The 13,523-nt window shown below is 37.5% G+C and overlaps 1 long non-coding RNA gene across 1 annotated transcript in view; it reads left to right on the top strand.

The window, feature by feature from the left end:
- Positions 1–12,229, top strand: part of LOC136010906 (uncharacterized) — a 118,235-nt gene extending 106,006 nt beyond the window's left edge. Inside the window, exons 4-6 of the long non-coding RNA XR_010611056.1 lie at positions 9,925–10,018; positions 11,669–11,731; positions 12,182–12,229. This is a non-coding gene — a long non-coding RNA (uncharacterized LOC136010906). The remainder of the gene's footprint in view (positions 1–9,924; positions 10,019–11,668; positions 11,732–12,181) is intronic.
- The last annotated feature ends 1,294 nt before the right edge of the window (positions 12,230–13,523 follow it).

The raw sequence follows: 13,523 nt of genomic DNA, 5'->3' as shown, positions 1-13,523 counted from the left end.
ATGGTGCAAATGTGCTGAAACCCTCAGGCGAGAAAAAAAAAAATTGAATTGTTGCTGGCACTACAATGTAATTATTGAGTTAGCTACAGCAAGGCCTGAGAGCTTCTGAGGTAAAGAACTAGTGAATTTGTTTTTCCTTTTCTCTTCCTCTCCCAACCCCTGGACAATTAAAATTTTGAACTGTAACTTTTTCTTTTTCCCCTTCTTACTAGTCGTTAAACTACAAATATCTACCAAATTTCCAACGGTTTTGTGAAATGATAGGTTTCAAAGTTCCCATTTTGCATCTGCTTCCTTTTCCTCTTCTGTTGCAAGTGAAACACAAACTAATAATGAAAGAAAAGATGGAATAGTAAAACCTAATTACAGATGAAACTATTCTTTATTGCAACTGTAATCACAGACCCGAGATTCTGTTTTGTTGTACTGTGTCCTCTCTTTATTAAGCTTTTCCCCATTGATGTCAAGATTTCACTTACATGCAACAAAACCTGAGGAATCTAGATTAGAATTGTCTCTGTGAAGGACATTTCTTTCTGTTGACCTGGAATCTCACACACCTGAAGGTGTATTAGATTAAAATAAGTCTACATCAACAATTGCTAAATTTCTTTTTATTGTCATTTCACTCAGCAGCTGATAATTTCCTGCAAACTAACAATACAAATTCAAATTGTATTATTAAAAAGGGAGAGAATTTCTGTTGGTGTGATGATTCTGCTTGAATTTGTGGTATTTTTTGGGGAGCTTCTTTTGGTCTAGCTTCTTTTTCGCAACCTCCTCCACTAATCATTAGAAAGCTCTTGCTGGCCATCTTGGAAAAGAGACTTCTGCTTCACATTAATTAAACTTACACCCTTTGCTGTTCATATGCAATTTTAGTGCTAAAATAATATTTTAATTGAATATCATCCTTATTGGTTAAAAAAAATAATCTTGTTGATTTTGGCAGCCTGCACTTCGCAGAAAGTATACATTCTTAATATTTAATGGTGAAGAGACATGGAAAATGTGTTGTATAGTAGATAACAAGCGGTGAGGCAGAGCTCACTCAAGGGCTGATACTTATCTCTGCTTGCCAAGACAATGGGGATCTTTCCATTGACTTTGGTGAGCTGTGGCTTGGGTCCCATGTGTCTATATCCAAATCATTTTGTTGTCATTGATTATTTATGCTGTTGTCATGCCTTAAGGCACAAGTCGGCATCTCTGAATCCTGTTGTGCTAGAGCATTATTGAAGCATTCAGGTAGTGCTGCCCTTAAAGCTCTTTCAATCTGAAGCGAATAGCTGTTTCATAAATCAGTCCTTCTCTAGAAACATTCATTTGATTCACATGATGACACATAGGAGTGGCCTGCTTGTGTTTTTGGCTACTGTGGTCTGTTACAATCCTGTCTGCTGTTGCAAGTAAACCAAAACTAGATAAGGTTGTGGTTTTTATTTCTTAAGCTTAAGGAAGTACTTTACATTTACAGGCACATACTCCTTAACCTTATGTTGCAGTGTAGTCAGGCTTCCCTTGCTTTTCAAAGGGGAATGCAATTAATGTGAAATTGCATTTGTATTTGCCCTGATCTCTGAGATTTCTGTAAAAAACTTTCGGGTTTACTTGACTGTTTTCCAATGGGGTGTATTAAAATGTTCCTGTGGTCCATTCTCTTCATTGCATCTTTTAGAAGTGAGCTGATTTCTTCAGATTATAAATTGATAACTTGAAGAGTCATGAGCTTTTAAGAATAAGTTTTTCACTGCTAACCGTGTAGATGGAAGGAGAGGAGAAGAGATTCGGAAGTGTTTGGTTTGACTATGGACTGAGGAACATGGCTTTAGTCATGTTTGGTCATGCAGAACTTAGCTTACACTGGACTTTAGCAAGGCAAGAAGTTCAGTTGCACATTCTTACATACTGAAGGGAATATATCTGCCAGTCACTATCAACGAATGCAGAATCCTTATGTAGGAGGAAAACTACTGAAAAATGTTGTATGCACAGTGTTTCTCATCTTTGCTCTGTTTGTGGTGTTTCCTGAACCTAGATTCTGGGACAGACATACTGCTGGCTACCAGGAGACCTAAATAGGAACAAATCACCATTTTGGCAAGAAACTTGGCTAATTAACTGTTTAATAGTATTGTTTGCCAGAGAGGAGCTGTGGAGAGGTCTTAGGGGAGCATGCGTGGCCATATTATTCTTTTCAACATATACTGCTATGAATATGTTCTCTTGGAGCTAAAGCGAGTTAGTTCCACTTGCAATCTGTTTGCTGGAGTTTCTCCAGTTCAGAAAATCCCATCAGTCATGTTCTTTTCTGCTAGTAAGTACCTGCATTGTCGTAATTAAGATGATACATTCTGTAACTATCCGCCAAGAAAGTGGATACTTAACTAGGAGATCCAGATTTTGTTGTCAGCTGGACTGCTGAGCTGATGTTGAATGCTAAACAAATACCTATAACTTTGTGTATCATGGTTTTTTTTGTTTGTTAGTTTGTTTTTTTTTTTTCCCCCATGTCTTCTGTGACCTGTGCTTAAATTTATGCAGTTTGCAGGAGGAAAAGTCTCTTGTTAAACATCAACTTTACAGTACCATATGAATTTTCTCTAAGAACTTGATCACCTGCCCCTGCTGGTATTCAAGGCCAGGTTGGACAGAGCCTTGGGTGACATGGTTTAGCGTGACGTGTCCTTACCCATTGCAGGGGGGTTGGAACTAGATGATTTTAAGGTCTTTTCCAGCCCTAACTATTATTTCTGTTAATTTCATTTCAGAAATTACAGTAGTTTTGCTTCACAAGGTTTTTCAGTTTTACTTTCATATCTTGGAAAATGAAAAATACCACAATTTATCTTTGTTGAAGTAAAGATACCTGAAGGATACCTGCAAAATACTCAAATATTGTAGGTGAAAAGATTGCATGCTGTTCTTTGAAATACACAGTTTTCCTTACAAAAATCCCTACACTATTTTAGGGTGGTTGAGTTTGGTTTTGCTTTTTTCTTTGTTTTGTTTTTTTTTTTTTTTTCATTATGATATGCTTATCTTGGGGCAGAGAGGAAGCAGCCCCAGATTTTGTTTACAGTGGATAGTTATGTATAAAACAAATGAGCTTAGGTGACTTTATAGCAAAGTCATTTTTTTCTCAGGTCGTTTACCCAGAATGACAGTCTGTGTTTCCTATTACCCCTTTACACAATATTCAGTTGTTATGATATTGTATATATGCATTAACAAATAAAGGAATGCATCCACAACAATTATGTTCCTCTTCTGCTTGATTTAGTTGTCAGCATGCATTCATGACGCTGTAAAGTATCTCCTTCACAGCCTTGTCAGGCATACCTTTTTCTCCCCATAATGTCAACTTAGTACAGCAGGCAGGCCAGGTGAGCTTGGCTCACTTTCAGGTTTTGTCTGTCTCTTTATCTGAAATTTTTAAAGGGGGATGTCAGAAGAGGTAATTGCCATAAATTACACACTGTCTGTTGTAAATTGTGATGAGAACATAATTGAAAATTGAGCTGAGAGGCACTTCCTGGATTCAAGCCGTGCAAGAGCCAGAGGACAGCCTTAGTAATTTGTGGTGGGCCTGCAAAGTCATTTTTTCCACCCCTCTCTCCAAAAGTGTAATTGATTCTGGTGCTGTATGATTAGACTCATGTGTCAAGGGTTGGCCTGAGGGTCCTGGAGAGGGTTATGGAGATGATTCTGTGGGGCTCACACAAATAATTGACTTGTTTAGCGTGAGTTCTGTGTGAGGGGAATATCTGCTTTTTCTGACAGGAGAAGTGGAGCTTGACTGCTTGTGCAGAGATGTTGCTGTTCAGAAAGGGACATTGTTCAAGGTTCCTTGGCATTGTGTTCGTTTGTGTGAGCCCTCGTATATTTGTGCCTCTCTCTGGCATTGCTGGGATGGAAATAAGTATTAGGTTTGGGGGAAGGGAAATAGTTAATTTTATTCTCTCAGCCACCCACTTTTCCTTCCTCTTTGCCTCCTAGCTAAATACAAATGTGAAATGCTAATGAACAAATCAACTTAAGTAGATATTATTATTCATAGCAGAGATTCCTACCTAGAAGACTTAAGTGACAGGAATCTCTACCAGGAGAAGACTAAGTTGAAATTTTCTTTGGTCACTAAACCCTGCTGATGCTGAGGTCAGCATCCTTCCCATGCAGTCCAGGGTTGCACCCGCTGGCAAGAGTTTATGGAGTTGAAGGCTGTGTTAAGACAGATTGAATGTAGCAACCTGGGCAGAGCACTGACCCATCCAGAATTCACTAGAAAACTCAACTGCTTTTTCATTATTTTTTCTGAATAAATCTAGCCCATGTCCAAGTAATAAGTTTGAAAGTTTAGCCCCATTTCATAGCAACACATCAATTTTACATACATTTAGACTTTTAAGTCCATTTGTATTTTTTTAGATCTGTGCTTATATACAGTATCAAGCCAGAACGACTAAATCAGTGAAAAACAAAACAACCTGCTGTGAGGGAACACTAATTGTCATATTGCGTAAAAGACCTGTGATAAAATGCATTTACTACAGCCTCTCAGCTGGAATTACGCAAAGCCGAGAGTGCTTCTTTCATACTCACGGCTCGTGAAAATTAATGTGTGTGTATGTGCGTGCACATACACATGCATATTTGCTTATAGATAGTGGCTTTCAGCCTTTAGCTCTAAGGAGATTTAAATAAACATTTTCATTGCTATGGGGAAATAGCCTTTAAGCCTCTGAATCCAATTCATGTTTTGAGTACGTCTCACCCCATTGTAACATTTATACTGCTGCACCAGTCTTTTGTAGTTATTCTTTGATGGTGTTTTCCAAGAGGGGTGACCTTTTTGCAGAAACCTCAGTAATTCCTGGATAGAAAATCAGCAGTAGCAAAGCAAGCAGCCATCTACATCTGGCATTGCTGGCCCCACATACCTGGGATGGTCTTTACTGTATGGTCTCTCATGGAACTTCCATGGAAGCTGGCTTGGGAGAAGATAGAGGAAGCGAGGTAAGGCTCAGCATGAAAAATACAGCTTTGGACCTGCATATTTCTACTCCATTCCTCCGTTTCTTGCAGAACTTCAAATTGAGAGATACAATGTCTCACAGGCAATCAGGATGACCAGGAAATTTGTGTATTAGGCCGTTATATAAATCATGTAATGAGCTACTTTGCATATTTAGAAACAGAGAGTTTATTTAAAACATTCCATTCAATAGCACAGTTCAGTTTATGATGGAAAAGGGCCAGCCCTACTTAGGCTGCTTTTTCAGTTGTTGACAGCAGGCTCTGCTGTGATAACCTGGCAGCAGGTACCCTGAATTAGTGAAGATGAAGGGATTTTTAGGTAGCCATAGTTTCTGTTGGCTCTCAAGCACCTTGGTGGCTACTGCAAGGATGCAAGAAGTTGTGTCGGTGGGTTATATTATGGACCTGTTAAAATGATTGCTTTGGCTGAAAAGTGCTAGGGGTGTATTTGCAGGAGAACTGAGGAACTGAATATAAAAAAAAAAGAGAAGCAGCATTTTTTAATGACAATTTTTTTTTTTTTAAGTTGGATTGTTTTTTTTTTTTTTAATTCTGGCCTTTACATCCAACTTTAACAAAAAGTATCTGGCACATACTTTGGCGACTTTATGTGAGCTGTTGAAAAAAGGGCATGGCCTTGACCAGTGGTAGTATGAATGGAGTTCTATAGTTGTCAGACCTGATGATACTGGTATTTTTTCATCCTTTTCTGTTTAATGGCTTTTTGCAGTTGCTGGATTTTGTCATGAATTAGAATATAGCCCTCCAGGCCAAATACCAATGTGTTAGCACAGGACTACGTCCTTGGAGAATTGTTGAGGTGCCAGTAAGGTGAGTCTTTGGGTCTCCAAATGCATCACTGAGTTGACTGGTCCTTTACTTTATGCACTTTGATGAAGGATGCCATGTGTTTTGGTTGTGATTTCAGACATCTCTTGTTTGTGCTCCACGTAGTAGTTAATGTTCTGGGAATGCTTCAGGGTTGGACTGTTTAGTAAGGAAGGCTGTTACGAGAATCAACAGAGAAAAGTGGTAATGGGAAAAATATATATCAGAAACAATGACATTGACATAAGAGCCCAAGAGAAATTCTGGATTTTCTGGGAAAGATGTGTGATCCAGATATTTGCCTCAGTAGAGGATTAACTGCATAAAATTTTATAGTCTGTATTATACAGACTTTATCCCACAAAATGCTATCTTTTGACCTTCAGAGATTTCATTCTTCTCAAAACTGGACTTAAAAACTAAGGTAGCATATACATGCTCTATATTGTTGTCAATTGTCCTAGCTGTAACAACAAGATCCAGTTGTAAAAGCAGCTGTAGGAAGAACTGGTTTGTCTGGCTCTTCTCTCAACAGGTTACTTTTATTGGTAGCTTAGGCAGCATTTTGTCCTTCAGATCATATATATAACTGATCCATAGTCTCAGTTGTAACAAAAGTACCACCAGATCATACAAGTATGTATGTCTTCCTTTTCGGCATAGATTTTTCAGAGCAATTTTTAGATCCTTTTGCTCTAAAAGCAAGAGGCCTTACTTGCCTTCTTGAGCTAGAACAGAAAGTCTATTAACTATGAATAGCCCTGAGTTGTGGTCCTGATTTTTGAGAAGACAGTGGTTACATGTCACTTTGATCAGTCTGTGTTGCCTCTCTCTGTGGTCATTACTTCATGGTGCATTTTCCCATAACACTCTTTTAAAGCCTTTTTAGGCTATGCTTGTGGCATATAGTGTTAACCTTCTTGTCTTCATCTAATTCAGTGCGTAGAAATTGTTTCTTTATTTAGGGAGTTTTCTTCTTTAATGATGGGAAAAGTAGTAATTGGTTACAGGTGAAAATAAGCACAAATTAAAGCAGCCAGACTCATGGGTTTTGTTGGTGCTTGCTACTCCTTAATCACTTGCAATTAACACTAGATTAGTGTTTACTCTCAATTCTCTTACTGCTAGTGTAATTGACCACCATAATAAATTTACATCTATGTATGTGCTGGGGTTTTTTTGCTATCTAGAAGTGCATCAAGACATAGAAAATATTTTGTGTGTTGTGCAGATATCTCAAATAAGAAAGCATGAAATAAAATGCAATAACTTCAGTATGGGAAGGAAACAGGCATTTGAAAATCAATGCATTTGGTGTGTAAACAGCTTGAGAATGAAATAGCTAATGGTTGTGGATAGCTAATGGTTGTGGCAGAAATTAAACCTGAAAACTACGAATTATGTAGAACAGAATGGTTGTTAATTGCAGGTATTTGGACCAAATTCCTGCTTTGTCAACAAATGTATGAACTTGGGTTGAATAAATTTGTGTCTGTTTCTTTTCTGTAAAAAAAAAAAAAAACAACAACCAACCACAACAAACCAAAAAAAAAATCCCCAAAACAAAAAAAACAAACAAAAAAACCCAACCCCAAACAAGTAGGGGCTACTGAGGTACTATCCTATTTCACATCAAAAGAGATGTATACTGAATACAGAAAAAAGTTGAAACTCTGTGGTAATGGGGCCACAGCAGTACTAAAGATAGGTAGTATAATACGAAAAAATGGATTAAAGATATAGATCTGGCATTCAAACTCCCTCCTACCCCTGTTTAAATGTGGCTTACTGGCAATATTTTTTAAGTTAACTGCTTAAAAAAAAGATAATGTTTTGTACTTGCAATTGTAAAGAGAGAATTTCAAAAGAAGATTAAAAAGAAGTTAACAATTTGGGGTTTCCTTCATAACATCAAGCAAGCCTTCAGCATGTTTACCTTCTTTCCTCTCTATATGTTAAAGGGCAGTAGTAGCTCATTATTTCTAAAGGAATTCTGTAGTGCTCAGGAAGCACTTTTAGGATTGTAAAATCTAGATACTGTAGGTTCTATCTACCATAGCAATATGACGGTGGTTGGTGCTGGGGGCCTGATACCCACACTGTGTAGTTTTGGGTGGTATTAGTTCAAAACACCTCTTCTGATTGAATTTCATGGGAATGAAATCCAGTTTGTGTGCTCCAAGATCAATGTGTTGGAAACTCAAGCATGGCAAATGAAGACATTAGGAGTTTTGATTCAAGGCACATGCAACCTTAAATAGTAATGTAGACACTGCGTCAAAAGTATTTAAGTGACAGTACACTTACAGTCAAGGTACTCTTGTCAAGCTTTTTTCCAATATAAATACTGAGAACAGAATATTTAATTATGTTAGAATAACACCAAGAAGTGCCTAAGAAAGAGCAGAGCACTTTGTGCTGGACATGAACAAAGTAGCTAGAGAGTGTCTGCCCCAAAGACTTTTCAGTTTAAATTGGAGAGGCTGTAGAGGCTGATTTAATGGAGCAGTGTCAGGATTTACAAGTCCTATCCTTGAAGATTACCTTCCCTGCAGCTTTGGTACTTTTAGTTCAGGTCAGTGCTGGTGGGTTTAAATGAAACATGAATAAAAAGTTCAGCAGCAGAGCTATATGATCAAGTCCCTTAGCTTCTAGTCTTGTGAACTGGCTATAACACTGCAGTGAACAGATTTACATGTGTTTCTGACTTTGTGCTCTATGCTTACTTTCTTAGACCCTGTCTTTTTATTTAACATCTATAAATATATGCATACAGGTGGTGTGCAGCAGTGCTTTTAATACTTGGCATGATCATTAAGGAGTAATGTATATATTTTGAATCTTGTCACTTCCTGTGTGTGTAAACACCTACATCACCATCTGCATGCACTACAACAGCATTAAAAACAAGGTTCAACAAAGCAAACATAAGCAATTCAGAGGGGAAGTAGCAAACAAACTCTACCTTTAAGAATTGCCAAGTATAATGCTGTTAGTTTAAGTGCTGCATGGGAGGCCCAGGGGTCAGAAGTCAACTCCTTTTTGTGCATGTTCACAGAGGTGACCAGCAACTGCTGAGGTTCAGGTGGAAGCTGCAAATTTTGTTATCTGAAGAGGGCATTTCAAGATTTTCTTGATCTTCCTGTGTAAAAATTCTGCTTGATAATTTTAAAAAAGGGACTTTTTCCTCAATTCTGCAAAGATGGCCTTTTCCTTAAAACACAGGCAAGAACCTGGAAGTTCACTTCAGCAGAAAATCTGACCTTGTGTCCACCAGAAATGGCTGGTTTAAAAGGGTTGAAGTATGTATGCAGAGAAAGGAAATGGTCACAATGCACCTGGAAGGGAAAAATGGCTCTTTAAACAGTCATGAATAGACTGCAGTTTTTTATATCAGTTTGTCTTTGTGCACACTGAAGAACTCTAATCCAAATTATCCTGCTGTCATTACTCAGAAACTGCTGCTATCCTAATTGGGCTATTGGATATTTTGGTTATACACTATCATCAACAGCATTGCTGTTGGGTGAGGATTGATAGGCATAGTTCTCCCTAACAGCTGCAGTACATAAGCTCTGCATAAGGTAGCAGATTCTTCCATTTACTTTTAATATTTTTAATTTATTTGTAAACAAATGCACAAGCAGATTCACAACATTCCCTAATCAGTCCCTCTTTAAAGTCAACAGTGTAATGAAAACAGCCAAAGCTGTTTTACCTTCCATACCAAAACATAAACCAAACGTAGATCTATTTTTCAAACTAGTTAAATGTTCAGTTTTAATAGGTCTTTTGGTACCTCTTCATGAAAGGCGCTTGCTTCGTGCAGCCTCGAGTGTGTTCTGCAGAGCTCTATAATTTGCAAAAGTATACATTAGTGGAAAATAATAGCGAAAAGCTGCCAGAAGACCTTTTGTCTGTATGTATTGCCTTGTTTCTCATAAGAAGGATTCCTCCCACACTAATTTTTTGAATGCACTCTTTGTATTTATAATGGGAATGCATTCTTGTTTTGTTTGGTTTAAGAAATTAAATAGTATACATTGTTTCTAGTTACAGATGTTTGCTTGACTTAGTGCTTCAGGACCTACTACACACTGTCAGGAAAACACTGATGTTAAAATGGGGCTGGAAGAGGAGTTTGGGCTTTCAGGTAACTTACAGTATTGATTTTTTTTGAATATACTTGTTCTCTGTTATCCCTTTAAACATTCAGTCCTGATCCTTCCAGTATGTGCACTCAGCTTTGCCTATGCAGAAGTCTGTTGGAGCTCTGTGACTGTAGGACATCAGTGGAGATTTCCTTCAGCACATGGTTTAGGGACAGTAGTTGACTGCTGTGTGTGCCTGCCCTGCAATCAGTGATCATCCTGGTCATACCTCCTGGCTGCAAGTCATATCTGCCTTCAGGACTGCCAAGTCCAAGTGCTAAAATACCATCCAGTGGAACTCTTGATCTCTATGATGGTTTAAAATAAAGTTTAGCACCTTGTCCTTTCTACTCTGACTATAGTCTGTGGGATTGTTTGGCTTTTCAAGCTTTTCCTGGAAAACTTGATAGCTAGCTGTAGGAGATTGTCAACCATTCAGAAACCGCAGTAAAACTGAATGGCTTCCTGAAACTCAGCTCCTTAGATCAAAGATTTCTCTAAATAAACTTTTATTTGGGGTTGAGCTATTATGGAGAAATATTATAATGAATGAGATAAAATCTCCCATGGTATAATTGCATGGGTTTCTTTTCTCCCATGGTGATAGCTCTTATTCACCCAATGACAGTGCTGTTCTTCAGGCTATAAAATATTGTAAGATACAATCTGTGAACAGCAGTGTCAGCTCATGAGTGCATATGAATGTCCACACTTTATCAAACCAAAGATACCTCTAAGTTGCTACATCTTGTCACCTCATAATGCTGAGATACCAGATGTGAGAAATTGGATCCTATAGAGGATCCTGCCCTAGTACTGTGTCCCACTGTGTGTCAATCAGCAGTCAAAGGATTTCCTCAGATATGGAAGACATCCTAGAATTAGGAAATAATACAAATTGTTTGTTACTGTAGCACCTAGAAATCCTAGTTGTGAACCAGGATGCTATTGTGCTGAGTACTGTGTAATCGCGAAACAAAGAGGCTGCCTCATTGTTATTTTAAATCTGTTGAGCTCACCATGAAATATAATTTGCATAGTCTGATAGAAGCAGATATAGAACTAGATCGTGATTTTGCAAGCCATGACCTGTATTTTAGCTGTCTTCAAGGGATTAGCCCTCGAGTTTTCACAGTTACTTGCAGATGGTTGTACTCAGGAGAAATGATGTCCCTGGATTCATGTTCAGTGGTCTGATCCTGCACAAAGGGCATGAGGACCGCTGGCAGTATGTCCTCTTGGCTTCACTAATTCTAAATCTAAACCCAGTACATGTTTGTAGCACAAGAAGCCAATTCGCATGAAAACTTTTGGGCATACTTGAAAATGCTAATAAGGAGAAGGCATTCTCCAGTATTTTTCTGTAGAAGGACTAGAATTTATGTTTCAAAATGCACTTAAATTACTTATGAAAATTAAAAAAAAATAACTTTAGAAATGCATCTATTGAACTACTATAAAAATTATCTGTGAAACAATTAATAATTTTATTCCACACCTATTTCTGTTGGGATACCATTAAACAGCAATAATTAGAAATAGTTGTAAATATTCCTGTAATAAATAGAATATATGGATGCTTCCTTGCACTTGAACTGTGTTGATTGAACTAGAATGTTTTTTTTGTTTTTTTCATACTTTTCTCTTAAAAGACCTCTTGCCACCTGCTTCCTGATTTACTCTTTCCTGGATGCAACTTTCACTGCAGGAAAAAGGTATTTTTTAAAGCAGCAGGTTGCCATTGTAAAATGTCACAAAAATAAATCAGAAACATCTGATTCATGAATTAATAACCCCAAAGTTATGCTATTAGAATGGTTGACCATTTTACTTCCTTCTTCTTAAAAAAAAAAAAATTCATTATTATTTTTTTAATTTTAGCCTTTAAGTGCGGGGCAGTTATCATGAACGTTACTCCTTAAAGTAAACTGTTTCTACTGTGGAGAAACTACATTCTATTAGATGCTTATTGAGTCTATTGAGTAAGGGAAAAATAAGCAAGTAAGAAGATCTTTGGTATAACTCACCTTGAAACCATTTAAATAGAAGTTATAGCATTCTTGCAATACTTACTGGCTGTAGCAGCAATGCTGAAAATTATTAAAGCGCATCAGTATCTGTTTAAAATCACCTGCATGATTTTCATTGAATGAGTTCTTTTTAAGGGATGAGGACAGGAGCATATACACTGTGATGTGATGACTCAAGCTACCATGACTGTAACTCTATGGAGATAGCAGTGACCATCTAATCTTGAAAAAATCAGTAACAGTCCTTCTTAGCTTCAAATCATCTGTTGTTTGGTTTATGTGTGCTAGAATGAAATGTGCAGAATAAGTCTACAAAAATCTTGTAGTTTTATCAAAATGCATTTTGCGTGTTGATTTAACATTATCTACGTCTGCCACCTAAGAATGGAGCATATTAAACTGAAAAGATATAGGTTTGTGCTTTGTAGTAAGTGTCTTTAAAATCTAAAACCAACTCCCTCTAATGGAGGTGAGTTTCTTGAAAAGGTTCATCGTTCTCTGTGTTTCACTTCATTTTTCCCCATTTCCTTTATCTTTTGTTTTCACAATGTTTTCTCATGTACGGAGGCTTTGCAAATAAAAATAAAATTGGTACAGGGAACCAAAATCAGTTCTGCTTTCGAAAATATTTTTTTTCTTTGAAGAAAAGTGTACTTTTGGTCATTTAAATCATAACTGCTTCTTTTTGTGTAATCTTGCAAAGACTTACATGAGTGCTTAATTTCATTCACAAATTCAGCCCGTGGAAGTCCTTACAGCTACTCTTGTAGAGACTGGGATGATGATTAGCGGGAGAGAGGTTATATGATTTAAGGTTAGAGTACAGATGCTGTGTTTAGATATGAGGGATGGCTTTGTCATGTTGTCAGTTGTGTCTGTGTGGCACTTGTGCAGTTTAGCAGTGATGAAAATCTGTGGAATGAATAGGAAACAGCTGAGATTTAATTTATATTTTGGGACTTCTGAACATTTCTCCCTTGCTCACTTTTATAATCTGAGTTCACAGCTGAACAAAATGACATAATAGGGGAAATGCAGTTATTTTGTTTAAAATTAAAAAAAAAAAAATGGAAAGGAAAAACAGCAATAAAGTGCTCAGAGAGAAAATGTCTCTACAAATGCAACAGACATAAAAGAAAGTGAAGGAAAGTTAAAAATTACCATAGGGCAGGCAGGACACCTGCTAAAGAACCTTCTGCTGCCTCGCACAGCTGGAAAGAAAAATGAAAGAGATGCAAACAACTGTTCTGGAAGCATGAAATCAGCCTTTTGTCTTTTCACCCCTCCCTTTCTGAACAGCTACAGTATGCAAAATTTAGGGGAATCTCAAAGTATTCAGAGGAAAAAAAATTCAGCAGGCTCTGCATATAAAAAGCTGAGACATGGAAGCGTGCCTCTTTGAAAACAGGAGCATGTTTGGGAGCTTCCCGGTGCATTGAAGAAAGTGGTAATTAATGCATAGTGAATGACTTCGAAT

This window comes from Lathamus discolor, chromosome 3, assembly GCF_037157495.1.
Source record: "Lathamus discolor isolate bLatDis1 chromosome 3, bLatDis1.hap1, whole genome shotgun sequence".
In the NCBI taxonomy this organism is placed as follows: Eukaryota; Metazoa; Chordata; class Aves; order Psittaciformes; family Psittacidae; genus Lathamus; species Lathamus discolor.
Note: the sequence above shows the minus strand (reverse complement) of the source record. Positions and strands in the feature narration are given on the sequence as shown.